Source organism: Zonotrichia albicollis, chromosome 1 (assembly GCF_047830755.1).
Source record: "Zonotrichia albicollis isolate bZonAlb1 chromosome 1, bZonAlb1.hap1, whole genome shotgun sequence".
NCBI classification, from domain to species: domain Eukaryota; kingdom Metazoa; phylum Chordata; class Aves; order Passeriformes; family Passerellidae; genus Zonotrichia; species Zonotrichia albicollis.
In genome coordinates, this window is record NC_133819.1 from 84,975,317 (window position 1) to 85,002,024 (window position 26,708).

At 37.9% G+C, this 26,708-nt stretch overlaps 1 protein-coding gene and 1 long non-coding RNA gene across 4 annotated transcripts in view; both read left to right on the top strand.

The window, feature by feature from the left end:
- Positions 1-108: 108 nt before the first annotated feature.
- On the top strand, positions 109-26,446 carry LOC141729857 (uncharacterized). 2 transcript variants are annotated; one of them, XR_012581382.1, is made up of 4 exons: positions 109-295; positions 1,162-1,257; positions 2,322-2,429; positions 26,423-26,446. It is a non-coding gene; the product is annotated as an uncharacterized LOC141729857 (long non-coding RNA). The 2 variants fall into 2 exon arrangements; XR_012581384.1 differs by lacking the exon at positions 26,423-26,446 and adding an exon at positions 15,134-15,374.
- IKZF1 (IKAROS family zinc finger 1) overlaps positions 26,442-26,708 on the top strand; it is a 100,314-nt gene continuing 100,047 nt past the window's right edge. Inside the window, exon 1 of one of the 2 annotated variants that reach the window (XM_026791800.2) lies at positions 26,442-26,510. The gene's annotated coding sequence lies outside the window, so the exon portion shown is untranslated. The remainder of the gene's footprint in view (positions 26,511-26,708) is intronic. The other variant, XM_074546193.1, reaches the window with a different exon arrangement.

Below are 26,708 nucleotides of genomic sequence, written 5' to 3' on the forward strand. Positions count from 1 at the left end.
TAACTGCATAATAATGCAATTAATATATTAATATAGAAATATTAGCATATAAAATATAAAAAGTATTTTATAGAATATTAAAGTATATAGTTAATATAATATGTAAAATTATGATAATATAACAGTATAATTATTATATTATTTAACTTCAAATAGGCTCATAAAATGCTGGGAGCTACTACAGGACTTCTTATTGTCATCTACTTCTCTTTGTGACCCCCATACACTTCCAAGGAAATCACTGGAATTTCATGACATGTGGCAGACATATCTTGCTACGTAGCCTATTACCACGGTAATAAAACTGGGTTCATAGTTTGACTGATTCCTTCAGAGTGGTACATATTCCTTCAGATAGATTTTCAGTTTTGGATGAATTTGTGTGCTTGCAGTCACAACAACCCAATATCCATTGTGTCCCTTGGTGGGATCCTGATATACAGAAAAAATTTTCTACAGTCATGTAATGTGCACTTAACCTAACAGTTGACTACTTTGACATGAAAAAGCAAATTTGAATGCAACCCATTTTGGCCAATTCTGAAAACATGTTCTACTACTGTAAAAGGTTTACAAGCCACTTGTTGCCCCTGCACAGCTGCTGTCAAGACAGAGAGCAAATTTGTTCCTTGCCCAGCCAACTACTCAGTGATTCCCTATAGGCAACAGCTTCCCAAGTGCTCCACAACCTCTGTACTGATTCTACAAAGCCATCCTCTCTGGAGAATCATAGACTGGAGCTGGGCACAGGGAGTGTAGCAGCATAAGAAGATATGGGCTAGTGCAAGGTTACTCCAAACTGAAATAGATAATTAGGTGGTCCTTCTGCTAACTATGGGTGCAAGGAGTACAACAGATACCACCATTGCTCCCATGCCAAACACAGAGTCCTGTGTTATAACTATGGTAGGTAGATACAGTTTTTTGTCATCACCTCTGCTATTCTGGTGAGGAATTTCAGAGCCAAGTTTCCCACTACAAAAGTCAGAGATTGTACACAAAGTCTGATAAACTGTATCTCTCACATGTGTCCATTTTGCATCCCCTGCTGAACTTAGTTATAGAGTAGGAGCTCATCAGCTGCATGATACTTGTAATACATGCATGATACTAGTAACTCTATGCACTTAATAATTAAAGAAATTGTTTGTTTTTACACAGAGTTCAGGGAAGATGAAGAATACTTGAAAAATTATTTGAAAGGAAGCACTGCTATCAGTGCTACATGGTGTGAAGACCCACAAATGACTAACAGAGGTGAGGTGTATAATCCCAAATATTTAGTTGAGTCAGCTGATGAAACAGCTTGTTGTAAGCCTTTAACTTCCATGGGTATGGGCAATCTGGATGTATATGCATATGTGTGTCCTATGTTTAATTGTATAGTCCAACAATGTCCTACTTTAAGATGTCAATACAGAACAATATCAATGATACTCTGAAAAACTTTTAGTTGCAAAAACAGTACTATATTGAGGCTTTATATTGTTTTATTTCTAATACTCATGGTTTATCTGAATTCATATTACCTATTTTTTTTTAATTTTGTGCATCTCTGCTTCATCTTGAAACAACTTTTATCGAAATTTTCTTTGTACTGCTTCAGATAAGTAGAGTTTTTTTACTCCACACATTAAAACAGCATCAGAATTAACAAAAGACTTTCATTTTCCAAGATGTGGTGCATACTGTCTCAGATCAGTGGTTCACTCACACTAGAATTTAAGTTGGTGTCTAAGAAGTGTTGTTACTACTACACCCTAATAAATTCTTAAGGAAAATTTAGAGAACCTTAGAATAATTTGGGAAATCATTTATGTTTTAGCCCATGAGAAATCACACCTGTTGGCTTGAAATCTGTTATGTAAATTTCATATTTGAAGCTGGAAACTAAATATGAGCTAAATCTGTATCACATTTTTAAAGAATATGTCCTTGCTTTCTGTGGTCTATGCAAACTCTGTGATTTCATTTCTTCTTTGTGATTAAATGTTGCTTCTAATCATGAATATTATACAGATACTAAACCTAAAGATTGAAGAAAAAAGAATTCTTTAAAGAGCTCAACTTTATAATGTCTAACCAGAGATTTGAGCCCAGATCTCAGCAAGATCATTATAAAGTTGTTTCCCTGACTTTAAAGAAGCTATGACACTTTATACATTCTAAGCACTTCTCATTTTATTATTAAGAGATTTTACCCCATCCATCTTTGATAAACCTTATCCATTTTAGAACTTATCTATAAGTCACATGTCAAGCCTATAGTCATTTAATTTACCTTTTCTCTATCCCATCCCCCTTTTAACTATTTCCTTTAGCACTCCAGATATTCTTGGATATTCTGGCAGGGTTCATTGGTCAGCAACTCACCCAGCAAATTCTAATCTTCCGTCAACAGCCCCATCAGTAATTGCAGGAATGCATGGGTAGGTATGAGGTATATTTTTCAGCTTGTTCAGAAAAATTACTGGGAAAATAATAATTGCATTTATTTAGTTAAAGAATAATTAAATGTTACACATTATATTCTATTGACTTTAAAATACAGACACAGTTAGGGTTGGATCCCACTACATTATTGTCATGATAATCTGAAGTCCTTTTGAGGTTTTAAAATTTTTCTGGAGCATTGTATGTTATGTGTTGGGAAGATGACTGATTTTTTTAATAAATGTCTTTGTTTTTTTCAAAAAGTCTTTTTTTTTAATTAATGTCTTTGGTTTTTTTTTCAAAGAGGCCCATGAGCATAAAAGATATCAATTCCCAAAAGAAAATTGTATGGAGTTTCTCAATTGATCTTGGCAAACTTAAGAAACAGATATTTGCTATGAAAAAATGGTTGTTAAAAATGGGTGGGTTCACTTACAAGGTAGTGAGAAGCAAAGTCATACCTTGCTACCACACTGACATAGGCTGGGACCCTGAGATTGTGAAATCATCACAGCTCCCCATCACTATCGTGGCTGCCCCATTGAGTGAATTAATAATCTTTATTCTCACTTGCTCTTCCATAAAAGGCTGGTTAAACCTGTGGGCCAATATAAGTATTTAGATGTCTAACTTGTTGATTTCAAAAGATCTGGACACTTCAAAATTGCTGAAAAATCCTTTTCCTTTTGTTAGCATGAAAAGCTTCAGATGCTGGCAAACTTAGCCTTTCTCCCTAATAGCTTAGTAACTATTTGTTTCTCCTCTCTCCTTTATGATTTTGTACTTTAGATTCTGCTTTCTTGTTATCTGTAGTGATCTAGGATATGGTGACATTTTTCCAAGTTACCATGTTTTCCTGAGAAACTGATCTTCTAATTAAACTTTTAATTTGGCTTAGGATTCTGTTCACAGCATATACACTTTTTTCAGCACTGTCAGTGAAAAGTATCCAGAAAAGGCTCAAGGAGATATACAGAGCTCTGTGGCTTTTAAAGAGTTCACCTTGTCAAGAGTTTCACCATTTTGATGAATGACCTAACTTACTTTTCTGCTGCCCCCCGTCCAGTCACCTCTGCGGTTTTTCTCTTGTGCTTATGCTTGGAAAATAGGCAGTCACCTGTAGTCGTGGGCTGCTGGTGACAGGGAATGGAAAGATGCAACAAAGTCCTGAGTCTCCATAATATGATAAAGCTGAACTCAAAGCAGTCTCATGCAACTCTAAATTGCTTTTAAATGTCACAAACAAATAAAAAAGGCAAATCCATCTTAGCAAAGATCATTGAGAGACTTCATTCAGGTACCAGAATTCAAGAGTGAAAATGACAGGCACCACTGCGATCTGAAGAAAATACATCAGTTACTTCTTTTTACTTTACACAGATGTTACTGTGGGTGTAGTTCATAGTGGAGGAATTTCCTTCATTTTTAATGTATAGCAAGAACAGGGTTCTAATTCTGTGCTAATGGATACTTTCCAGAATCAGGACAGAATCTCCTGACCTTTTTGAAGTAGGTTGTGTAGGAATAAACTAGAGAGCATAATCACATCCAGAGATTGCAGGGCAGGTTTTGCCACCCTTAGCCTGAGCAAATGTACCTATATGGTACATTTCCCTGAGGAGATATTATCCCTGGTAGCAAAATTTTAGTAGGTGTATGGTCCTACTTGTGGAGTAGGACCATAGTCCTTAGTGTTTACTGAGCTAAGATAGAACATTCTAGTCCTTCATGAAACTGCCACATAGAACTAAGATGGATGCTGAGAATCTCCCCTCAACATTAGTTACTGATGTCCGTAAAAGAGACATGCTCAACATTTGATTCCTTCCCTTTATAAAATAAATTATGAGAATTCCTGCTGATTTCAGGGATCACAGGTCAAGCTAGACTATAGTGGAGTAGTAAAGAGAGATTATTCCTATAATTTGGGGTCAGACAATTTGCTCCCATGTACTTTTGATCTAGGATGTGATCTCATCCTTATCATTTTTAAAAGGGTGTTTCCTTTCTTTGTCTCTTTGCTCATTCTCAAGCAATGATTTTAATAATTTCTCAGAAAGTGTCAAGTGATTACATGTGGTGGATGGACTATAACTGCTGTCTACAACATATGATCAGTGTCCTGAAGACAACTATAGGTATAAATGGAGTCTCTTGTGTACTGCTAACCTGGTCTAATAAGTATTCCTGTCAAAGGTATCAGCAATATCAGACAGACCAGGCAGCATGCAACCATTTCTGCATGGAGTTTCTGTTGCACAGTGCTCCTACAGGATGTGCAGCAAAATCCTGTACACCAGTGTCAAGCATTCTGAAGTCAACAGATTGTATAGGATATGAAACAGTAGAAATATGGTTTTCTTATCTTTGAACATGCATAGTGTTTTTATATGTCAAACTTTCTTGGTTTATTTTTAATCTATTTTTATTTCCAGGTAATCCCAAGGTGAAGACAGAAAATTATGTTTTAAAGTCTCCTTAGCGCAATTAAATTCTGGCAGATTTGTTTAGCTTTTGCATAGGAAGGAATGCTTTATGTGTTGTTTTTTCTTGTGTCCATTGCTACCTGGAAAATAAAAATCCAATTGCATCTCAGGTTTCACAGAAACCCATTGGTTTCACCATAATTAATCTAGGATAGTGTTGGATTTTGTTTGATTATTAAGATAATAACTTTCTTGATTATTGAGAGGATTGAGAAGCAGCTTTAAGCAAGTTGCTTTGAAGATTTCAAAAGTTATCTCTATGTCAAAACCGTGGGTTTTTATGTGGAGAGTGAGTGAACATAAATAATATCTGTGGTCAGTTCTGTGTCAGCCATGAGAACTGGGCATCTAAAACAGATGTGACAGTGCCAGCAAAGTATTTTTAGAAGGCTTGAAAGCCAAATCTCCAGCATGACCCTCATGCATCCCATGTACTTGAGGGTATTTGGCATGGTCATGGCAGGTCTGCATATGTACTGTGCACATTAGTTGTAAAACAGCTGTGTGTGAGTGTCTGTGTCTCTGTGTGTGTCTTGTCTGTGTGTCAGTGTTCAAGAAAGGCTGGAGAAGCTCTTCAGGAAGATTTACTACCACTGATCTTTAGGGGGCTGATTCTAACACTATGGAATATTGCAAATTATTAATATTCTCTGTGGCCAATGGGCATAAGTGTTTGTGGAGAAAGCAGTGAGAAAGGGTAAAGAGAATGTTTAGGAATATTGAGAGCATGTTTTAAAATTCCATTTTTCCCTGTCTTTATATGACTGCAGATACATGGAACTTGACTCAGTAGAAGTACCTAGGACTTTTTAGAGAATGCCAGTCCTTTTTACCTAGATAAAAACTGAGAGCCTCAGTGTCTGACAGTGAGGAGGAAGGAAATGCATGAAGATGTGCAGATACTTTAAATACAGAACAAAAATAAAGTAATACAGAAGTGGGTGTCTGTGGTAGCCCTTATTGCATTATTCTCATATTTACGACTTACTAACATTGACAGTTAAAACCGTACTAAGAACAAGAAGAGACATAATTCAAAGTCCTGAAACTTGTCATCTATACTAGATTGCCTTGTTAAGTAAGATTGAAAATGATGCTGTAGCTGTTCCATACATTGACATGAACATTTTGTGTATGCACAGAGACACAAAAATGGGGACACACATATGTGAATGTATTATTAACTATGAAATCATTACGGGGCAGCAGACCTTCTCAAGCTGTTCTGAGGGTGCCTTGCAAAGATGGTTAAATGTCACAGAATGAGATTTTACCTTTAACTGCCTTTGTGTGTGTAGTGAATGAAAGGAGCCAAGTTACGTTCCCTGGTTTGGAGGCTGAGAATGTATGCTTTTACACCCATGCTTAAATTCTTTTATACTTAATCTGAATAGGGAAAATATAAACATGGGAGATGGAGGAACTCTATTTAAGCATTTGTCGCATTTGTCTTGGTACTTTTTATTTTCTTATGTTGGTGTAGACAAGGTGAGGAAGGAGGACACCCGAGAAGGAGAAGATCAAATGCAAATTTGTCAGTCAGGAAGTTCTACTGAGGTCCAGGGGCCAGAATAGTGCAAATACTTAGTCTAATTCAGACAGCCTTGCAGATTGCTCAAAATTTTCTGTCCTGATGTCTGTGCTATCATCTGAATAATCTATATTCCTTCTCTATTACCTCTGAGGCTTGTTTTTCTCCAGTACAGGCTTCTCCAGGCTTTTAGGTAGAAATGTGTGTCAAAACATTTGTAAGAAGTAGCTTTTTTGCAGCCACTTAAGGGCTTTCACTGAAAGATTACAAAGTGCACCAATGATGAGAGACCCTTTCAAGAGCAGATTGAAGACTTCTTGGAAATACTGAGAGGTAGGGAGAATAAACGACAGAGCCAAAAGGCACAAAATCTGCAGAAGGTGCTAACATCCCTTAACAAAGGGATTAGATCCTCGGCAACAATAATGGGAACTAAGCATCCATATCCCTGACATTGCTGTGCCAATCTCACTCACAGAGGATATACAACTCCTTAGGGAATGTGAGATGACAGCTAAGATACCAGGGTATAACATTTCCCCTAATAAGATTGTAGAAAGTTGTTTATCCAGCAATGGGGCAGAAGGATACCAGTTCTTGAAATGTCAAACTTACACAGAAACTTTTACACTTCCAGCTTTCTGTATTTTCCTTGTGCAAAAATCACCACTCCCAGATTTTTAAAAGAGTTGGTTTCATTGATTTACTTTCTCCATATGCATTAAATGCATACCTAACATGTACTTGTGCAAAATTATAGCATATGTTGAGGTGGAGGAAGGTTGCAACCGGCTTTTGTCTTTTGTTCTTCTCCATTTGGAGCTACACATGTATACAAGCCAGTGAATATTTTAGATGAAAATATAAAATATAGCCTCTTTTGCAAATTTGGCTTATTATGTCCTATCAAATTATAATGTACCATTTAAAAATATTTGCAGATTTGTTACTGGTTACTAAGGCTGTGTTGTTCTATGCTTGAGAAGGATTCCAATTAAATCTCAGATCCCCAGTTGTGCAGTGCAGAGTGATGTGACATTAGGTACAAATGCAGGAACTCTCTGTGCAATGCAAGTGCAGTATCACTGCTGTACCTCGAACAGAAACTTAAATTCCATTCAAACTAGCTGGTGAAAACAGATTATATTTTAAACTAATACTGGGCTGAGAACATTGACTGCAAAGACAGATGCCAGTGCTTGAGTAAATTCATATTGGTTGCTTTATACATAAAAACATTTTACACATAGAATAATTATTGCACAATAATCTATGAATATGGGAACTATATTTAAAAAGGGTGCATTCTCAGTTGGATAACTCAGCCTAGTTTCATCTGATTTTATGGATTGATTAAGAGCCAAAACCTCTGGCTCTAATAAGGGGAATTTGTGTCTTAGAAATCCACTAGAGAAATCCAAATTGCAAAAAAAAAAAAAAAAAAAAAAATAAGGATGTTTTACACTTCTTCATATTGATAGGTCAAGGTGAGGACATTTAATAAGAAAAAAACCCCAAAACTACACAGTGAGGAGGAAAAGTATTTTTAAAGTTAGTTTCTAGTTACTTTCAATTTCTCTGAACTTTTCAGTAAAAAAATAAAAATCTCTAGGTCTTAAAGACCAAGTGCAAGGGAAATACTTGTATCCAAACTATAAAAAAATCTCTCATAAAATAAAATAACTAAATAAACAGTAATCATGTTTTCAAATATTTATTTCACATTAAGAAGTTCTTATGATTATAAAAACATCTTTTTCTTCCCTAAAATTAAAATATAGTATTCCCTGAAATCTCAAGGAGGGAAAACTTTCATACAGAAAAAATAACAAGAGTAGTAATTATAAAAGAAGTATATGACACACTCAATATTAAGATCTAGCCCAGTTTTACTGGATGAAATGGCATTGCTCTTGACAGTAAAGACAGAAGGGGATTCTTGCCGTCATGTCCATCCTGTAACTAGTACCACTTCACTTAATCTGAACTCTTCTAGATTCATGAGATTCATGGTATCATAATCTGGTTATTGCTATTTTATAATTTTACAACACTTCCACAGTACCCTAAAGAGAATTAACCCACACATCTTCCCCTGCCCTGAATATCCTTTTACTTGATGCTGTATCATATGATATAAAGTAAAAAAGGAAACTTACGAAAGACAGTTTTTATTAGATAATCACTTTTCCCTAAAGTGGAAATCAGCGAACAAATGCTTTAGTTCATGGGGCAAGTTTTGCTTTCCAGCTGTTAAATGCCTTGCTGAATCATAGGTGGTGTTAAACTGTATGTGGGGTTCATAAAGAGTCAAATTTCAAGTCACTAGAAATGATTTTTGGAACTGTTCCTTTGAGAACAGATCCAAAAATCGACAGCTAGATGAACAGGAACAGAGTTGGCTTCCGGTGTATAGTAAAACCACTGAAAAACAATGCTGCTGTGAGAGAAATGGTTTCCTGGGTAGAATTTAGCTGCTTTTCCTCCTACAGTCGTCTAAAGCCTCTGAAAGTATAGTCTTCTAAAGCAGAGGATTTACACCATGCACAAGTCACTGCGTTTACATCTTGTTTCACAGAATTTCTCTTCAGAACCAGCAGGCTTTGGAAGTTAATTTGAAGTAGTTTTGTGTAAAGTAGTTGTTAGTATATTGACCATGCTTTTAATATGATTTCTTCATTATGCACAGTAAATAATAATGTCTTAAACTATTCTATTTCTTTCTAAATATCTCTAAATAGTATATATATATATATATTTTTTGTATGCATAGCTACCAAACCCTTTCAAATATATTTATGCATTATGCTGAGTGGATTGATCATAAAGAAGCATTTTGATATGGGAAAATAGGTACAATAGAGCAATTATCATAACTCTAGCTAAAGTTCATATTTTTTAGACTAGATTCTTTTTCCTCTTGCTCGTTTCAGAAATACACATTTTAAAAAATTGGTTTCCTTTGGTTTGTTTGTTATTTTATTCCTAATGCTTCTCATCTGCCATCTAGTAAAGGTCATAGAAATATTAATGTACTTCCAAAGCAAGAGGACCAAAAAGCTTTGCTTTCAACATAGCTTAGAGTATGGGGATGCAAATTGCAAAAAATCAGTGGCCTGTATCTTCTCACAGAATTATTTAGTAATGAATATACCAAGTGAAAGAGAAATGTCTGTTGGGTAAACAATACACATAAACAACTTCATGGTAGGAAAATTATATAAGAGGCAGTGATGATCTTAGCCTGAAACCTTGAAAATGACTGGAGAAAATAAGGTGCTTATAGAGAAGTCAGAAACCAAAAGCATTTAATAACTGGAAACTTTGGTTTGTTTTACTGTAGATGGAAGCTTCTCTTATTTGATAAAGTGCAATTAAAACAAGAAAAACATCATGAAAAAGAAGAGAATTTGTGTTGCTCTCAGAAACTGAAACTGCGATTAACTTGGCAAAGTCTGGCAAAGCAGAGGAGAAAAAAAGTTTAATTGGTGTATTCCTCTTTGTCGGTGGCTAAAATCTCCTTGGTTTGGGTCTCAGCATCTCTTAGCCCTTGCTGTCTTTTCTGCCACTCCAGCAATGTGGGGTTTAAGAGGCCTGACTTACACTTTAGAGCAGGACTCTATGTTTTCCCCAGTTTGCAGGAATGCAAAGCAGCCCTGCAAAGTGTTTGTTGAGCCATTCCAGAGGAGATTTCTGCCAAAACACTGACCTAAGTGCTGAGGCAGGATGGCTGCTTATCACCTCCTGCATGCCCAGTTGCACTTAGAGCATGTAACTGCTGGCTTTGCAGTAAGGACGCCCGTTCTCATGCAAGTACCAGTGTGTGACATTTAATGGTGGCAAGTCAAGACTGTGCCTCACATCTTCTCTGAAAAACACCAATTCTGAGAGCAGCCTTAGAAAATAGTCGGTAAAGGCTAAGAAGGGAAATAGGTGCCCAAACCATTCCTCATTTACAAATTGTACTTTCATTGGAGGATTCTCAGAGGAATAGGAAGCCAGCCTAAGTGTAATGGCTTTTGGAACCAGACAAAACCATTGCAACTGCTCTGTGCTCATTCCTTGGTCTAGAAATCAGCATCACTAGTAAGTTTATCACATATAGGCCCTAAAAGTTGAAGGCCTTTAGGCATCCATGTTCCACTGACCAGTAGTTTTGTTTGCCTGCAAGAGCAACTTTGGAGCATCACTAATTCAGCACTGAAGTGACAAATGCTCTTTCTGCTTATACTGCAAGCCTCTGGCAGTATCTGGCTTATACATAGATAATTTGCAGCCATTAAAAAGACAATAATCAGCTTCCATTTTTAGGTAAAAGTCATTGTATGGCCTCTTGTTGTGATCCTGTATGAAACAAATTTGTATATGTAAATTACATGTACACTTATTATCTTAGGATTTAGTCATGAACTCCAACATTCTCAGAATTGGAATAAATTATGAATGTCTGCCAGCTCATTGCTGGCTCTCAGTTTTAGAACAGTATACACCTTGATGAATCCTGTAGTGTATCAATCCTTCTCATTGATATTTATGACCTCTAAAAACCCCATAGAACACTCACTCTACATCACCTAGGCTAGTTAACTGTTTTGTTGCTAGTATGAAATCTAACATTCAAATATTGCAGTTATTCAATAAAGTAAGAATACATTTATTAAATCCATGAATTTTCTTCAAGAACCCTTGAGTGTTCAGTGAGGTTAAAAAAATCAGTATTAGATTTTCTCAAAAACTGTACCAAGTTTCTTACAGGATCTTTTTATTTTTGAAGAAAGAATGTCCAGAGTATTCTGCATGAAGAAAAGATAAAGCTCTCTGCTGAAAAAAAATGGTTACAGCTTTCTGTCATGTTCAGTTCACCAGTGACAGCCAATAAATTCAGGATAAAAAGACTACCTAAGATCAGAAAGAAACCCTGTCCAGTTAACCAGGTGCAGACCTAATTTCCAATTTACCTACATCATGCTCCCAGTCCTCTTAATTTTCATTTGCTACACACACTCCTTTCATATGGGATAAGAGAGACTTGCTTTGTAAAAAAGTAAGAAAATCAAGGAGGAAAAGAGATAGACAAGACCTAAGTGCTCCTATTATTTTTTTATTTGAAATTAAAATATGAGCTAGTTTATTTTCCTGCAGGCTCCAAGTTGCTTGAACTATTTCTCTGCCTAATTCTAGCCCTAACCTGAAGAGCTATTACTGTGAAATCTCATAGAACTTCCCAGGCTCATTCACATTTTTTTTTTCTGACAGCCTTGCATGGAACAATTAAATAATTTGGGTAGGCAGTCACCCCAATCAAAATATTTTCCAGTTAATTAACAGATCAGATATCAGTGAAAAAAAGCATATAATTGTATTAGCCACTATCAGTTTGAAAGAGTAACTATGATAGTATGTACATCTCAAATAATGACACAGGCAGCAGGCTGTAGATCAAATTAATTTACATTTTAAATAATTAAAGAATAAAGGAGGAATGATTGAAATTACTGAGGATTTTGTAGAAGGCAAGCCACAACACAAATGCAAGTGATTAAAAAGAAAAGCTTTAATGACAGTGTCCAATGGCTTCAATGCTATGTAAATCAGGCTGCAGCTTTCCAATGGCTAAAAATTCAGTGCATGGAAGGCAATATATGCCTAAACCAGAAAGCAGATTGGACTTAATTATTCAAATGAAAAATTGAGGTTAATTCTCCTCCCCACAATACACATCAAGCTGCACAACTGCCAGTACATCCTGAAGCTGCTCCTTTTGCCTGAAAGTTGCCTAAATACTGAGGATGTGACCATACACATTTAATTCACATGGTGAATTAAAATATATCAAAAGCCATTTGATGGCACTTGGGTCAAGGAATAGCCAATATCCATACTGTTGACAAGACTCCAAAAAAAAGGCACCACAGCTAAGAGGAAGTGATAATTTCTGTCTATTTTGAAATTTAGGTCTGAGAAATTTTTGGGTATGTTAAGAAGAATGGTGTTCAGCATGGAGCAAAAATATGCTGAACACCAGACTAAAAATCTAATAGTATAGCTAATCCTGCTGTATAGCTAGGAACAGTCTCCAGTGGTGTTTAATTAGATTATATAGACAAAATGGCAGAAATTTTATTCAGAGCTTGCATAGTTACCTGATAATGTGCATACATAAGCCAGATGGAGTTCCAGAAATGAACAGCAATAAAAAACTGTTTCTCCAAGCAGCCTGTCCCCTGAGAATTAGGATATATCCTTGTGAAGAAGAAATATGGATAGAACTCACATCTATGATGGGAATAAGGTGGCCATAAGCCCCAGAAAACAATCATGGCATCATAAAAAAAAATTGTTTTCAAGAGGAGCATCCATATGAACTCCAAATTCACAATGAGACCAATGGTAAAGACAAAGCATTTTGCTCAGGGCCTTGCCAGCTGGATTATGAAAATTCTCCAAGAATTGAGACTCCATAACCTATCTTAGAAAAACCTTTTTAGATGTTTTTTTTTCTGTTAAAATGCTATAGTAGTATAAATAATAGGGTTTTACACAAACAGGGTAAATCTTCTAATGCATATATTTGTGTGTGTGCATTTATGTATAGACATGAACATGTGCATCTCTCATTGTCTAGGTTAAGTGGCTACACACCAAGTGCTTCAAACAGCCCAGCTTCAGGTTTTCACCTTCACCTGCTATTCCTGCCTCTCTTTAGGCACCCTTCCCCACACTCCTTTTGTTTAAATTAGGGATGTGGCTTTCCCTGTGAGAGGAGATTACCTCAAAATTTTACCTTCCGCTACCTTCAAGGCACTTGGGTTCTTTTTCTCTTTTGGTCCCAAGTGACTGCTCATTATAAGAGAATTTACTTATATACTGATTTTTTGCACTGGTCTGAGAGCAATATAGTACTTTACAACCCTAAACCTTTCTTAGAGGCAGTTCTGTAGCATGGATGAGGTTTTTTTCTAGCACAGACACGGTGTCAGTTGACTTGCAACAACTAACCTGCCTCCATATAACACTTGCTGGCAGAGTGCTATGAATTTCCTTTATATCAGCTACTCCACAATCTAATTTACCTTTCAAGAGGGCTAATGAAATGCATTACTACACTCTGTCTGTCTTTAAAAGTAAAAACCCCAACCCACTACCCCAATTCTGCAGCACAGAATAGGAAAGTAAAAGAATCTAATATGACAGTGACAGGCTCCTATCATATTTGTAAAACTTTCCTAGGAAGGAAATCCTGTCAATTTTCAAAAGTTCCTCATCTATCCAGACATTTCATTTAGACCTGTGTTTTTGTGTATAATAAATTGCTTCTAGTTGGCTGAAAATCATTTTTAGTTCTTATCTCTGTGATCGGTTACCCTTGCTGGTCTTTAATGGCCTTCACCTCATTATGCAACTAGTCATTAAAAGCTTAGTATCCAGTACAATGGTAGCTTATGTAAAGTGATCTATGAGAGCTTTATATAGGCTTACCAGCCGCAGCCTTAATTTTACTCATTCGTCTTAATTTTTTGTAATCATTTTTTGTAAAAAGGGTATAATGTCAGGCATGCTTCCCTGCGACTGACAGATCCAATCTAGCAGATAATTACCATAAGGAAATTGATGTTTTAGTGTGCAGGGGAGAATTTAATTTACTCAGACATCCTACAGTACAATGCATTCCAAAAGATATGAGGATTTAAGTTTTTAAGAAATTAAATTTCACTATTTAACATGATTACTTATGTTGAACATCATTAACTAGCTTTTTTTTTAACCGTTTGATATAATTACAAGAGCAGTTATGTGGTCTAAAATCCAAAGTCGTCTTTAAATAAGGGTTAAGGATCCATGAAGTACAGAAAAGAAGGTTGCATTCTTTCTCACTCCCTCTCCAACACCAGCCTTCCAGCAGCAGCATTAAAAAAATCTATAGAGATTAACTGAGCCAATGTATGAACTATAGAGCTTTTTCCAATGATGTTTTAATAGATACTTTATTATCAGCCCATTCCACCTCAACTCCAGCGGTCAGGAAGCTCTTTAGTTCTATTCACAAATACAAATTGCTTATAATGTTTCAAAATGATAGAACATGAAAGAGTTGTGGATATCCCAATTAAAAATGGTGATTAATTTATATTTAATTTGAGGTGTTTGATTACTTTAATTGAAACTCGTGTGGTTTAGAATTAGATTAATTTAATTAATCTCTATTAAACTGTTTGGTCTTCATAAGAAATAATTATTTCTAACATACAACATGTGTACCTTGCAAGCAGAACACACAAAGCACAACCTGGAAGGCCTAAATGGTTGAGTCTTTCAAAAAATAATTATTTTAATCTTGAAAATCCTTCTCATATGAAGTCCAGAAGCTTTGCTTGTTCACTAAACTTCCATATTAGTAATACTTGAACCAGAGATTTAGAGCAATGGAATTTTATAAGCCTGCTCTTTTTTCTTGTTTGTTAAAAGTTTTGCTAAATATTTTAAGACAACTTTTCTGTGTTTCATTTTGTCATGAGGTTGTAGAGTCAGAGAACAAAAAATATAAAACTGTCAAAAGTGTGTGACAAATATTTGTAAGATGCCAGATCTGCCGATAGAATTTGAATAGCATGTGCACAACTGTTGTACAAACAGAGCTAATTCTCATTTAAAATATTCTCTTATGATACTCTTTTCATTCTAGGTTGAAGTGCCCTCTCCAAAGATAGGAAGCTCTTATCACATGATATTCTAGGAATTATGCTGGTCAGAACCTTGACTGACACCCTACTAGGGGCACAGTCAGGACATAGGATCATTCCTTCCTCCTGAAACTGGAGAAAACTCATGGGCTCCTAACTACCCTTGGTCTGACGGCATGGTACAGAGAACTTCTGCTCAGATAGCATTTTTTCTTATTCTTTGTTATTTAAATAAAAGACACTACAGCCAAATAAAGAATTTTTTTAGTATGGATGGACTAAGACCAATTGTTGGCACTTCAGATAATCTACTTGAAAATAAATTCTGTCTTTTCTTGAAACAGCTTTGTCAAATCATACTTTTTGTATTTTCAGAAGAGAAGCTAAGAAACTGCAAATTGAGGGAATCATGTGACTCAGTATTATTTCTAAAATTAAATGTAAAACTGTGCCATTTTTAGTTACAACCAGAGATACGCGATGTAAAATGGTAAGAGCATAATGTCAGTAATTACATCAGTCCTAACTTCAAATTAGTTGTTTTTAGAAAGCACTGTGCCTATAAGAGTGCCCCAGAATGCAGAGAAGAGCCAGTCAATACCACTGGAAGCACAGTGGGTATGATGACTCTGAAGTGACTGCATGTCACTGAAGTCAACATCTCTCCAGGTCATGGCTTACCTGAGGGTGACAAAAAGGAAGCAATAGGGAGCAGCAGTGGCTTATAGCAGACATTGCCCACTGGCATGCTGTCTTGAGCAATTTCTTTTCCAAGAGATTAGATGCACTTACAATGTAAAATATTTTCTCAGTTTTTAACCATGATCAAGCTTCTGCTGGCAAAATCCTTCTACAGAATTTCTTAGAAAATTAAAACAGAAAAACAATAGTTTGAAAACAATTATTTCCTTTTCTGAAGCTTGCCAAAAATTCACCAGCTTATATAAAAATTCATTCCTCTGAAAAAGAAAAGATCTTGCCTGGTAGGTATTTGCCTGAGCTTGGCTTGCCTGTGATTAGGGTGGGGCCTTGGCATCTGAGGAGATAAGGAGCTGGGGAAGCTACATTTATCATCTGTGCCAACACAAGGCCTTCCTCTCATAGGTGTTTATAGTCTTTAAGAAATCACAGCCCTAAAACTTTCAAAATAAGTAGAGGAAAAATTATAAAATTCAATGGGCCCTCGGTCAGTGACCCTGACAGTACTTTCTGAACCATTGCCTACCTATAGCAGTCTAGACAGGAACTCGACTGGTGCATGACAGACACATCCCAGCTGTGCCTGTGCCTAGCACTGCATCTCCTCCCCTCAAAAAACCTGATTCGCAGAAGCTACTTTGCAAACTTGCATATACAGTATCTGTATGGACTACTGTGCACACACAGTCATGCACATTTTTATTTGATGTATGTGTAAACATGTATATAAAAGGATACATAGTGTCAAAAGTATGTACTTTGTACACTACATGTATACAAAAGCCTATAAAGCCACATTTCAGCTGTTTACTGTAGCATGAAAATGCATGGTGCTGTCACGTTCAACCCAGTGGTCTTTGAGCATAGGCAATATTCTGCTCTTTTACAAGAGGCTTTTTATAATGATTTTTACACCATCCCCAGAGCTGTGAAAAAGCAGTGAATTTTTTTTTTTTTTCTATTTTGGGGTGAGGTTTGTTTGGGTGCTTTTTTATACAGAGAAATGTGTTTGCCTTTTCTCTTATTCTCACAAGGTAGGTTTACCTCATAATTCCAAAAAAATGTTGCTTCATGCAGAGGTCAGGCGTGGAAATTTTTACCCTGCAGGGTAAAATTTGCACGAGCCGTTCAGGTGGGTGACTGAGAAAAGTGGGTTAGAATGGAAATTATTGCACGACATTAGCAGAGACACGTAGAGGGGTACACTTCTGTCATAGACTAGTTTATTAATGAGAGTGTGTAGCAGGATATGCTGTATCCTTTTGGCATTTAGTGAAAACCCTAACTTCCATTGAAACATCATTCAAGACCATTTTTTAAACTGGCAGGTGGTCTTGTCATTTTTTTCTTCCTTTTTATTTAATTTTGTTTTTCTTATGAATGAGTAGTTTGATGTCACTATTTTTAGTCAGAGAAGGAAAGATCACATACGCTACACCTGTGCAGAGCTGGGACCAGACCACCAGGGATTTCCCCAGGAGATCTGAGCCTCACCTCTCAGGTCTTTGAAGACCTGAGGTATTTAAAAGACAGGATATAGTTCACAAAACATTCCCACAAAATAAAAACATGTGGTCCGGGATACTCTTTGGCTAGAGTTGCATGTGACTGAGCCTGTCACTGCACACTGTGGGCAGCCATGGACATGTCTGAAAATAGCACTGTTTTGCATGGAAAATGGATTTTAAATGCAGTTTTGGAAATTTCTAGAGGGTTATCTCCCACTCGGTAGAGAAGGGCAGACAGCATCTCATCTTGCTTCTTTATAAGGAGACAACAAATATGGTCTAGGACATGACAGTGCCATGTCACCACCTCTAGGCCAGCACCCGAATGGGCGCTGAGGCCTTCCCTGGGCTCTCCCTCTCTCTCGGGGGGCAGCCATTTTGCAGCGGTGACCAATCCTGAGCTGATAAATCTTTTCCCTCCTCAAGGAGTTGCTGTAAAAAGATGTCAGAGCACTGATGGCTCTTTATGGGCTTCACCCAATTCTGCACCCGCTGGCCAGGGCCCCACTGTAGGCACTCGGGCAGCCCGGCCACCATCGGGCCCTCAGTGACCGTGCCCTGTGGGGCAGCAGGCGAGCCCCGGCTGTCCCTGCTGAGGCGCGGTGACACTGGAAAGCAGCGGGCCACAGGCTCCGTCCTGAGTGGCACAGCTCTCCCAGCAGCTCAAAGGTACGTGCTTTAAATTGTCTTGGTTTGGTGGTTTTAAAAGTACGGGCTTGTGGAAAGCCTGCTTGAAAGTTTCTATTAAGTTAGTCTTAAAAAATATTACCCTGTAACGGTTTCTTCCTTAAGGCTTTCTCCGAGTGAGACTCATTTTGATTCTGGCTTTCTTGTCATTAAGTAAACGAGTTTGATTTAATAATTATGTTTTATTATAGCTGAGGTTGTTTAATATCGTAGAGAGTGGGTTGAGATTTTCTCTTTGGCTGTGAACCGAGTTTTGGCTGTGAACTACTGGAGCCTCCCATAGTAGTCTTGACCAGGAAGTGTCGGGCAGCGCCGCCATTTTCCAGAGGGGCAGCAGTCGCTGGGCCTTGTTCTGTGAACAATTACATATGTGCTTAACTTCATCACTTAAGACTTTCTGTTAGTTGCTTTTCCCAGTAAATGTGTACATAAGAAAGGCTACCAAATGGGTAGATAATCTCTTTTCCAGCTATTTTGATTTTGCTGGAGAGAAAGAGGTCAGGGAGGGAGGCGGCCTCAATGAGGCTACAGAGCGGCCTGAGGGAAGGAAGCTTTCCCGAGTGCTGGGAAAGCTCCAGACTGGGACATATTGCTGCTTTCCTTCATGGCATTATCACCACAGCCAGGCTGACAAGCTTTTCCTTGCCATACTGTCATAGTTGAGATGGAGACAATACAAAGCAACACACTCCATTTTCAGAAGGCTCCAAACCGTTTTTGTTATAGCATGCATGCTTTTCATACATTCTTACAAAACTCATAAGCTTACACTTTACTCATTGGTCAGAAAAGACAAAGTGCTTATTGGAACAGACAGTTGCAGGTTTCTCTTATTTATCCTTCTTTCTTTCTTGGTTTCTATGTTAACGGCTTCGGTAGAAAATTCTTTCAGGGGTAAACATGGATCCTCTTAACAAACTTCTCTCTCTTATCAAACTTCAACTCACAGAAGTTGCTGTAAAACCTCTTCCACACCATACCATTGAAGCAGTAAGGGATGATCAAAGTTTGGAGAAATGCAGGAAATGAGTATGCTGACAGTGAGAGAAAGAGTGCAATTAAAGTAGTCAGCCTTGACAACTTTGAGAAAGAGGGAGATGTGGCTGGAAAATACAATGACATGGGGAAGTGGCAATGAGGGTAAAGTGACTGGTGGCAGCAGGAAGGTAAAAGGAAGGGATGTAGACGTAAATGTGAGTTAATGGGCAGAACCACAAATATCACTTTGTCCAAGAAAAGACGCAAGTGTCTGGGTGTGTAAACAGCTAGGAAAGGATAGGTGTATAGGCATATTATGTAAAAGTTCTTTTCTACTAAAGGCAAAGGCAAACTTCCCATGGCTTTATGAGCAGATGGTCTTGGGTTTCAGAAAACCAAGAAAAATCTATGGAGAAACGTAGCTACTATTGCATTCATTTATAACCAGTGATTACAGAGTCAAGAAAATACTGACCACCTGAAAACCCCCCACACATTATCTAGTGACAGCTCTACTGAAAATGCTGAGAGTGTGTTGTCCATCCCCCCAGTCCTCAAACTAAAAGAGAAAAAGGAATAAGAGAACAGCCCCAACCTGACTAAGCTGTCTGAAATGCTAAGAAGCTAGACACGGGAACTGGTTTGGAGTTTTGGTTTTTGTTTCTGCTTTGGACATTAGCTTCAAGAGGTGGAAGAAAAGGATATCATACATATGAGGACTAAAAGTGGAAGAGAATGCATCTGCTCCAGTGACAACCATACTGTTTGGTGTGCACATCTGGAGTAACTTGCGTGGTTACTGTGTTCTGGACTCTGGAATGAGCAGTATGTTGAGTACTACATTGCTATTTTTAAGTGTTCTTTTATTCTTTTTCATGGAAGTCTACAAGGAGCTGAGCTTTCTTTCAGGTGTGTACTGTAGTTAGGAATAATAAATGTTCAGATAAACGGTGTGACTAATGCATCACTTACTTGGATGTAAGATAGACTTACAATGCTGTGGCCTAAAGCCTGGCCTCTTCTTCCAAAGACATGACTTTAAAATGACAATGAAAAAAAAACTCCTCAAGAAATATCTGTCTTAATTTAGCATTCTTACATGCCATTAAATATTCTGATTTCTTTGTGTTAGAACTTTATTTAATTGTGACGTGGCCAACCAGCAGAAAGGCTGTTCCTGACTTCTGTAGGCTTGGAACAGGACGTTTTGCTGGCAGATAGATGGTGTACTTGAACCATGTCTGCACTGAAAACAGAGCCAAAGGTATAATATCACACTATGATACCAATTGATAAAGAAGACTGCTGAGCTGGTTTCTCACTAAAGTCACAGAATTCAGGCAGTGAAATCCCTGGAGCATTCAGTCTGCTGCAAGCTGTGCAAGTAAGTGAAAAAAGAATCAAACTAGTGGATTTGTAGCTAGAGACTAGAAAGTAGATAGATAACTGCTTAAGTTAGTTATTCCACTGAAAATTTGTTATTTTCAAAGTAAATCCATCCTTGTAACCAAAGAAAGGGAAATATTTTAAAAATTACTGAAATCCTCTTTGCTTTCTATTTCTGCTACTACTTCCCTTTCATATGGCAATTCACTCACGCTTAGATTCACTTTCTTCTGCTTACAGCAGAATTGTGAAATACCAGTGTTTATCTGCTGTAATTTCAAAAAAGGTTCCTGCAAGTGAAGAAATAAAAATGAATCATCATAGTCTTCAGTCTGAAGATGTCTAATAGCATATGAAAATATTTCTGCTGTGAAATTAAGTGGATATTTTAGAGTTTGATAAGAGAAGATCTAGTAGATGTATATTTAGACATTTAATATTTAATAGCCACTGAAATTTCTCTCTGGTTTGGAAGCAGAGGCTCCAAGTTTGGGAGACATCTTTTGACCCACAAGTATTTCCCTAACCCATTAAAAATAGAACATGGAATTAAAACTGATTTATATACAAATTGACCTGTGTCTGACCAGGAAGGGACTTTCTCCAGAGAAGGAGGTTTGAGTTGTAAATCTGGAGGTATTTGAGAACTGTCTGGATGCAATCCTGTAAAATGTGCTGTAGGATGACCCTGCTTGAGGAGGGATGTTGGACAGGATGACTCACTGTGGTTCTTCTCCCTCACCATTCTGTTATTCTGTAAGACCTCACAGATGAAAAACAACTTGCATTCAGAAAAGCCCTATAAGCATTTAGTTACAAGGGAGGTTCCACTCCTTCTGACAAGGTGCTTGTCTCAAATCCCTGATTCACATCTCTGTAGCGTGTTCTTGGGGCAAGGGAAGATGTCTCTTCTTGCAGGAAAAATGCCTCCTGCTCTCCTAGCTGGGTCTGCAGCTGTACTCTCCTCCTTGGCAGTTTTTGCTTACTCCAGACAGACAGCAATTCTTGTGGGACACTGTGTTCTGCACAGACTTCTCTCCATGCATGGTGTAAGGATTCGAATGCCTCAGTCAGAGCAGTGAGCTCAGCTAGGTAACAGGGGGAACATGTCACTGCCTTTGTTCTAAAAATGTAGCTTTCCGTCTGTGTATCCTAATTTTTCATCTTGGGACAGAAGTACTTTCTGGTATCAGGTAGTTTGTAGAGTGATCCTGATTCCTGCTGCATGCTTTCAAGCGGGAACTAGACCATGGATGTAGGATAAATATCCCAGACAGTGACTAATTCTAGTTTGGTACACAAAGAGGAGTAGCACACAGTTTTAAATATCAGTCATTTGTGTCTAGTAATGATCATTTCTAGTTTCAAGATGACTAGCATAAAGGCATCTGTGTTTCATTTTATAGCAAAGAGAATCCAAGGAATATAAAAGGACATGAAAAAAATATGTATTTAGTTATAACTGTGTGCGTTTGCCTGTGAAAAAATTACATATTTATGCCAAGTACAAAAGTCCAGGGCCACCTAACTTCACAGCTGATCTAAACTTCTAAACAGGGCTTCCCATAAAGGTGTTTCAACAAGCATCTTGCCTTACCATGGGATGCAGGAAGGGATCACATGGAATCGAGTTTGCATCCCTGCATACCAGGCTGCCAAAGAAAATCTGCATCTCAACAGTTCCCTTCACATCAGAGGAGTCCTAGGTTAAATTGAAAGCAGTGCAGTAGCTCTGTTGTGCTGAAAGAGGGGCTGTGGCCAGAGATGTGCTTCATAAAGATTCTCCCTACCAGCAGAATCAGAGTCAGGGCCCAGAGCGAGCTGAATGTGCACAGCAGCTGGGACGTGCTGTTCATGACCGCAGCTCCAGCTCTGCCTTGAGCTCAAGCACCCGGTGCCACTGTAACCAAGTCAGCCGCACGTCCCTCGCTGTGGGCTGGATCTGCCCGGAGCCCCGGGGGCAGCAGAGCCGGCCCGCGCTGGAGTCCCTGCTGTAATTGCAGCGCTGCCGGCCTGGAGCTGCCTTGGCTAAGTCAGTCCGTGCTAGAGGGCTCTCTCTCCATATGCAAATGCAAACAGGCCCTGTGGGTTATTACAGGACTCCGTCCTACCAGCAATTCTGACTTAGTGTCAGCTATTGCTCCCAGCCATACTCTCACATGATCTGATAAATAAATATCATTGCAAAATCTCAGCTGTGCTGGAAACATTGCTATGTCCGAGAGAAGTGTACTCTGTGTGTTTTCTTTTTATTATTTTCATTATTATCTCAAGTCCTGTGTGGAAGAAATCTAAAATTTCTGTTTCATCTCTGAGATTTGGCTTTCTTTTTGGTCACTGTGTGTCATTTTGGCAAATGATAGCCAAATAGAGGCTCTTGATGATGAACTTATCCTTCCTAGCTTTAAACACAAGTTTCTTCAAACTGCCTTTTTAAGATCAACTTGACATAAGCTCAGAGCTCATACTGAACAATTTTCTCTCTGTTGAAGAAGAGAAAATTAATGAGGAAAGGCATAGCTAAAAGGCTCACTGGAACCCTAGCAAAATTTATCGGAGCCCTATCTAAATTTTAATAGCAGAAATCATTAAAAATTCTTCTACTTATTGAGAGTCTCACTACTTCCTTTTTTCAAACAGGCTGATATATTTCTGGAAAAATCTTTCCCACCATATTTTTCACATATACTTCCTATTCCAAACTGAAAAGAATGTGGCACAGATTTCTTCTTGATAAGTGTGTGCACAGGCAAGTTCCTTAGCCTCCCTTTTCAGGGAAATCTCTGCCTTTGTTTAAAAGCACATGTTCTCTGAGCAGATAGTCATTTACATTTCTGGGATGCCATCTGCACATTATCTTGTAATTCTAGGATGGGATGCAGTACACTTAAGTGTTGGTGTTAAACTTTCAAACTTTAACTTACAAGAGTGTCAGGCTGTTCTGTCAGTGAAAATTTGAGATTTTTCAACTTACAGGAACTGACTGAACTGCATTTTGTCCTAGGGATTTGTAATCAGTTTGATTTTCTTTGATCATGCAGATAAGTATTAATGATAACCAGAAGTAGAATCAACAAAGAAGTAGATTCATATCTATTCATAGAGCACTTGATCTGAAACTGGCAGATTCAAACCTTGTGGACTTATATTTCATCCTTAGTTTCTTGTCACTCTGTATTTTTGATAGCAGGGCAATGAGAAACTCTGCCTCAGGACACTTACCTACTTCTTCAAAGCAGCTGGATAAAGTAGTTTCACAGCACATGATTTGGGAAGAGGTGAAGGGACAAAGAATGGAACCTCATCAATTGAGAATTTGATTTATTTTATTGACAGAAGGCTTTGCTATTGTTATACATATATATATGTATTATATATATATAAATATGTGTATATATGCAATTTCACAACACTTTGGACAATAATATTTGCTTTAACGTATTTTAAAATGTGAGTTAGTTCAGAGGAGATTTCTGTTTATTAAATGAAATAATATTTCCCTTTTCTGTGTGCTTTAGCATTCACCCTTTCCATCATAGAAACAGTTTTCTGTGTTGTGATTCTTCTATTGCTATGAGAATTGAGAGAATTCTTACCATAAAACAGAGGTTTCCCAGCAAGATCACATTCTAGAATTAGGCATGCTTATAGAGTGAGTGTCTTTTAGTGGTCTGATGATCATTACTGCTGCAATGGAGCAAATTACTATAGAGGAAATTACTATATTCCTCACTCAAAATATTCCTACAAAGTCAAGCATGACCATCAACGGTACATTTATTCGTGAAAAGAAGCCTAAAAAATGTAGGTGTTCCTCTTACATCAGCTTATATCCTGTTGACAACTCAAATGACACTAGGCTCACTTATTAGTTTCTAGTGGTTTAACTGACAACTTTTGGTCTCATAAAATGTACTATAAATACTATCTGCAGCACAGCCTTGCTGTTCAGTGGTACACCAAGTGTTCAGATGGCTGAGAATGCTGTTTCCCAATGGGAAATGTGGCATTTGGCAATCGTTTATTCTGATTTCCTCTGAGGATATGAAGGAAAGATTTTACCAAAGTAATCCCTGAGTAAAAAGCAAACAACAAAATGTTTAATGCCAAAGCACTGGACTATAGAATGAATGCTAAAGTGCAGACTTTATTATATCTTTAAAGTAGATATACTTTTACCTCTATAGGGAAATATGTTTGTGCTTTCCACACATGAGCTTGTGGGAAAATTGCATGGGATTGATTTCACGAGTTTGGAAATGAGCCCTGGTGTTGAGAACAACTTCACAGCCCCATCTCTGAACTCACTTGGCAGCATGGATATCTTTCTCCCAGTGAAGTCACTCCTGCCAGTGGTTACAACACAAAGAGGGTTTGGCTCATAGAGGACAAATTGTGATATAATGAAGTCCCACCATAGGGTGAAAAAAAACTGGATTTGTTTTCATCTGGAACAGGACAGTTTGTAGAGAAGGAGGAAAAATCCAGCCCAAGCACTTATTGCTTTTAGTTCCTGTGGAGTGATGCTGCCCCTATCTTGTCAGGAAAATCAGGGAAATGATGAGAGACTGTGAAGCGCAGGTTTAGCCAATGCAAGATTAACACATTTGCGGAACTTAAATCTCATTTTTCTAGTACCTTAGTTTACCGTGTTCCTCATTGCAGTGAGTTCATAGTCAATCTTCCTTTATTCTTGGCTTCCTCCTTAAGAACATGAGGGTTATGGGGCTGTACTCCTACACCACCTTAGGCAGCAGGCAAACTGGTTTGTGACTTTCAGCTAAAGTGATGTGTTGTAGAGATCAAAATATAGAAGTTTCTAACAGACATTTTAGGGAATTTATACCTTTAAGTAGAAAAGAGTTAGTACTGAGAGAAAACAGAAGTTGACCTGTGCCTCAACTATTGGCAGAGGGTAGGTGACAAGGAAACCTGTGCTTATTGCCAGGCTGCCAAGAAATGTCACCCAGAGGCAGCCACTGAGTACACTGACTCTTTGTCAGCTAGGAGTGTAAAGGATGTTGGAAGAGAGGAAGAGGAGGGGAGAGTGACAGAGAGACACATGGGAAGGTCAAGGTGGCATAGAAGGGGGTTGGTTTTGAAGGAGTGGAACATTTGAAGAATGGGAAATTTTATTCCAGAAGAAATAATGCTTCATGTTCAAAGAATTATTGATTTTTTTAATATATATTCTACATTCTGTTTCTATTTCACAGTTTTTTTTTTCCCTCCCCACACTCATTAACAAGGCTTGTGACAACATGGAGTTAGCAGTTTGGGTGGGCTGTACATTTGCCTCTGGAAGATTTTAGCCATCACTTAGAAGAATATGTTAAAACTCTCAAGAGAAGATGCAGATGCAATGCACTGAAACAGTTAATGCTGATCTCAGAATAAGACATGAGACCTCAACCCCTTTTTTTCAGTCTCAGAATAATAGCCTCCCTGCTGAAGCAAACAGAAAATGTGTTGCCTGTGCAGATAAGAGAACCTAGAGTACCTTGAAACTGTGATTCAGCACACTTGAAGTTACTACTGTTTTACAAGAAGCTGCTGACTCATTTACTAACTGCATGCAAAACAATCTAGAAGTGCCACTCTTTTTCTCCAGCAAAAATTTATACATTACTATCAGTAGCAATCACAGTTCACAGAAGGGATCAGGGTGGAATGGATTGTTGGTTCATCTACTCCAACCTCCCTGCCCAAGCAAGGTCATCCCAGAGCACATGGCATAGGATTGCCATCACAGTCATGAGCAAAGGATGGCCAGAAATAAATGGCTTTTGGGAAGGCAAATGGTTCCCCACTTGCCAAAGCTGATCAGCCCATGTTGGGAATTATCAACAACTTTCAGGGACAAATCTGAGCACTGGTCACAAGAGACGTGCTTGTTTGCTCTCTTGTGGCATGATGAGGTAGGAAAGGGATTGATCAAACTTTGAATGTTGTCAAAGGAACTGATAGAGACAGTGAGAAGGCAGTCAGAAACAGGTACAAAGTTATTCTTTCTGCTCTTTCTTGCTTTTTAAGGCAAGGTGAGGTGAACGACCAGATTCTTCTTCCTTTTTGATTTCTTCACAGCAGCAAGGACATAAAGACTGTCTCTGCAAAGAATTTGGTAAATGTCTATAACAATTTATTTGGTAAGGTTTTTATTGTAAGGCTTTTTCATTAAAAATAACATGCTAACTGAAAGTTAATTTTGTTCAGATTTCCTAACAGCAAATGCCCTAAAAATCTAAGAAATGCCAGTTGAGCAGTCATTAGTGCCTGGATTGTCAATCCCAGACGATGTAGCATTCAGCACTGCTCTCTG